Source organism: Sturnira hondurensis, unplaced genomic scaffold (assembly GCF_014824575.4).
Source record: "Sturnira hondurensis isolate 20B ecotype Veracruz unplaced genomic scaffold, ASM1482457v3 Scaffold0024400, whole genome shotgun sequence".
NCBI classification, from domain to species: domain Eukaryota; kingdom Metazoa; phylum Chordata; class Mammalia; order Chiroptera; family Phyllostomidae; genus Sturnira; species Sturnira hondurensis.
In genome coordinates this window covers 6,212,636-6,216,852 of record NW_028097031.1, presented here as the reverse complement: position 1 = coordinate 6,216,852, position 4,217 = coordinate 6,212,636, and the positions used below count along the sequence as shown (strand labels likewise).

At 57.9% G+C, this 4,217-nt stretch overlaps 1 pseudogene; it reads left to right on the top strand.

Moving 5' to 3' along the window:
• The first annotated feature begins 277 nt into the window (after positions 1-277).
• LOC118981730 (uncharacterized) lies at positions 278-402 on the top strand (annotated as a pseudogene).
• Positions 403-4,217: the final 3,815 nt, after the last annotated feature.

Sequence of the window (4,217 nt, the reverse complement as noted above, 5' to 3'; positions counted from 1 at the left end):
AGGGAGGACCCTGCTGGATATTGTATCATCACAGGGGGGGCAAACCAAGCAAGGGCTACTTTATTCTCCAGACTTCGCTCTAAACAACGTTTCCTTCTTTCCTCTCTTTTTCATATTTTCAAAGCCAGTCCTTGAAGATGGCAGGGCTGGCGCCCCTGGGAACGTTCAGAAGCAAGTCCCAGGTGCTCTGGGGCCATTCAGAGGGAAGCGCCCCGAAACAGCTGGCTCCTCTCCTTGCAGAGCACGCCCGGGTGTCTGTTCTAGAGGACACGGGCTCAAGACTATACTTTTAGGGATCATTTCTATAGTCCGTTACTAGAGGACACGGGCTCGGGCTGAGGCCGCTGCTCCCGAGAGAGTAAAGCGCACACACAAGGCCGCTGCGCAGGCCACGGCAGCGGGCTTCCCGCCGGGCAGGGGCGCGGCAGCGCGGGCTGGCAGGGCACTGGTGCCGGCAACCCTGCAGCACAATCGGTCTCCGTGCCACCGCGGGCTTCCCGCCCTCCAGCGCCCACTCAGAGAGAGGGTTCAGTCTCGGGCAGCAAGTGGCAGAAATAGTTGCTTTTGATCTCGTTTACAAAGAGAGACTTGTGACCCACTGGAAAAGGCCGATGCGTAGAAACGGGAGTGTTTGACAACCATCATGCCCACACCCAACGCAAAGAAAGTTCTGGGTATCATTTAGTCCAACAGATTCATAGCCCATCACTCAAGCAGGTTGTCGCCGGGCCTTCTGATGGCTTGTTACCAGTCCTGATTTTAGGGGAAGTGCCACCGCGTCTCAAACGGCTTTCCCTCCTTCACAGGACACACATGGGGGGACCTTGTTCAGACATCAAGGGGCGGATTCTAAATTTAGGAAACATGGAAGTTAAAGAGAGACGCAGTCAGTCAATGACTGTACAGCTTCATCCATTTAGGACGAAGGGTAGCAGGCCATTCAGGTCCTGAAAGCACTTTGCGTTTTCTCTGGGTGGGACGTCCACTCACCCGTGGGCTGTTTATGTTGGGTGGCCACACTGCTCCACTGCGGAGGAAGGAAGCAGGGTGATGGGGGTCTGTCGGGGACCCCCCACCTGGGAGAGAGGGGGTCATGTCTGATAAAAGTGGGGGCAGAGGGGCGTGAAGCACGCCATTTTCGGGATCTGTGTCGAAGGCCACGCTGAGTGAGTCCGCCCATGGGTGGTGGGCCGCATGCCGGGACCACCGGGGTTTGTGGCTTGTGGGGACTGGCCACTCTTGCCAGCTGTTAGAACCTGAGGCTGTGGTTCGCTCCAGAGGGGGGCCAGTGGCGGGGGGAGGGCGGGCCAGGGAAGCCAGGAGTCCCACAGAGAGTGGGTAGTCCCACTGCAGGGTTGTGGCCACAGGTGACAAATTCTGTCTGACATGAAGGTCATCAGCAGCCCGGTGCCCAGGGGCTCCCTGGGGGCCAGCCACACCGGCAGCCCTGCCCAGCACAAGCTGACCCTCCGGGCCCCCAGAGGGAAGCGGGGTCCCGTGTGACCACAGTGGGCACTGTCAGCGTGGGCACCACAACCACATCAATCCACAGGGGAGACTGTGGGAACCTCAGAAACCTGTGTCCCTGACACCATCCAAGGGCCAACTGCGTGAGCAGCCCTTCCGGGGACAGTGGCCCTGGGAACTCGCTTCTGCTCAGATGGGATGTGAACCCCCTCAGGCGTGGACCCACAAGTCACGCCCGTCTGGTGTGCCCCACGCTGTCCTTCCCTTTGGCACAACCTGTCATGTCTGCAGGACACAAGCACACACAGCATTCCCTGAGCCCCGCGTGCCTCTCCCCAGCCCCAGCTGACTAATCTGAGGTGTGGGGAACGCTGTGCTCTGACAATTCCAGTCGCAATGCTGGGCTGTGAGGGGCCACTGAGCCACACATATTGACTGGATTCATTGGCTTTTCTTCCCAAACTTCCAGCCAAGATTCCTGCCGTATCCACACACAGTGGTTATCTACTGTGTCCTGACAAGTCACCCCCAGAACTACTGGCTTAAAATAGTAATAAGCATTGACTCTCTCTCGTAGCCTCTGGGAGTCAGGGATTCGAGAGCCAGGCCCTCCAGAGGATGTGACCAAGGTCAATCGAGATTGGAGACTCTGCCTCCAGGGGGTTGCTCGTCTGGGGGGAGTAGTTAGAGCTGGTCAACAGCCGTTAGCCCTGCTGCCCCTCGTGGGCTTCTCACAGGACGGGTGGAGCGTTCTCATCACCTGGCATCCGGCTTCCTCTAGAGCAAGTGACGCAGCCAGCACAGGACAAAAGCTCCGGCGGAGTGACCCGGGCGTGCAGCAGTCACGTGTCACTCCCATAGGCAGGTCCGCACGCAGTGGGCAGCGTGGCCCGAGCCGGCACAGGGTGTGGGCACCAGGGGCGGGAGTCCCCGGAGCCCCTGGGAGACGGACCCCCACACCACATCCATCTGGTTCTGTTTCACTGCTGAACGCTCACTCTGGGCAAAGGTGCGTCGCTGTAAGCAAATCAAACATGAAAAAATCGAAAATACTAACAAGAGAAATCAAAGCTTTTACCTAAGAACTTTTCATGCTTCGAAGGCATGTGTTCTCATCACAAGTGCGCCAGGATTTCGGGGTGCGCGGGGTGGAGCTGATGCCACTCCAGGCCCCTCCCCCCACACACTGTGTTTTCTACCTGCTCGCTAACACCCAACATTCTGCAGTTAACAGATGTTCTCCCTCTTTTTTGACATGTGGTTTCTTGTCTCTAATTAAAAATACCAATATTCTTCATAAAAGGAACATATTATAATTTTGACAGCTGACTGCTTATTAGTCTAAGTTCTTCTGCACGTTTCCTGAGACAAGTTTCCGGAATGGGGAAGAAGAAAGGACATGTGGGGAGTCCCCGGAAGGGCAAAGTCCTGGGAGAGAAAGGGGAACCTCACACAAAGGAATGCTGCTCTTCCTCAAACTTCTGTCTGTGGCCAGTGCTTTTAGGAACCTGTACCGGGGCGGAAGATCCAAGGTCTCTCCCCTGGTTCTCAAACCCACCAGCTCACTGCATCCCACCACATGGCCTTCGTGCCTGCTAGCCACTGGCCACCAAAAAGAAAGACAGAGAAGTAAGTGACTGGTGGACGGGCCGAAAAGGGACGGTGATGAACAGAAAGTGCACCCTCCTCAGAGTGGCTGGCCTGTCCGCTCTCCACACAGAGCTGCTTCCCTTCATTGGTGACCCCAGTCCATCGGCCGCAGCCCTGCTGTCCACTCAGGGGCTCCCGAGGGCCAGGGTGCCCAGTCGGCAAGAGTAACAGTGAGCAGTGGTTTGCACATGCCAGGTGTCTGCACACACGCCCTCTATGACCTGCAGACCCCAGACGCTCGGTGCTTTGGACCGAGGTGCACGGAACACACGCCGCTCTCCCACAAGCCGGCAGCGCATCCTACCAAGACCGTGGGCTCAGCAAAGACTGTTCTGCAGTTTTCACCAAACACGGCAAAACCACCATCAGCACACAGTGACTCTTCCTGAGGCCATGCCACACCGTGGTTGGCTGTCCAGCAGACGTGCCCACCTCCGACGCGTCCTGTGACGCTGTCACCTGCCCCAGGAGGCAACCCGGGGCACAGACCCAAGAGCCGGGCTGGCTCCGAGTCCAAGGGGTGTTTCCCAGCCTTTCCTGAACTGGTGGTCGTGGGAGGAGGAGCACAAACTCGCACCAGCGCACCTGCCGCAGACCAGGCGCCTGCAAGGTGCCGGCGGTGCCTCATCATCTCCACGCTGTTCGGATCGTAAAGCAAACATCCCGTTGGATTTGGTCATGAGGCTCGATTTTCTCCGTTTACCAAAAGAGACTGCGTTTTGCTCGTGCAGTTATTTAGCAGAATAGGCGGTTCCCACAGCAGAAACAAAAACGCAGTCCAGATTCCTTGTCCTCCATGAGGCGATGCATCCACGGCCTGGCCTTTTGGGGGCGACCGCACTCATCCTCGAAGGCCCGGGCGTCTGTGCAGGGCGGGGGACACCATGGAGTTGGGTCCCACCCGCGTGACGAGTGGTCCCAGAGACTGCAGACAGGCAGTCACCTGGAGCCTGGAGGACCGCGTCCATCGCCAGACTAAGCTGCAAGACTCAAACAACTGCCCTGGAGAGGGGCACTCGGATGGCCACGGGAGGGGCTTCCAGCAGGACAGGAAGTCCCAAGACAGACGTGTTGAGAGCCTTCAGGCCAGACCCCAGCCT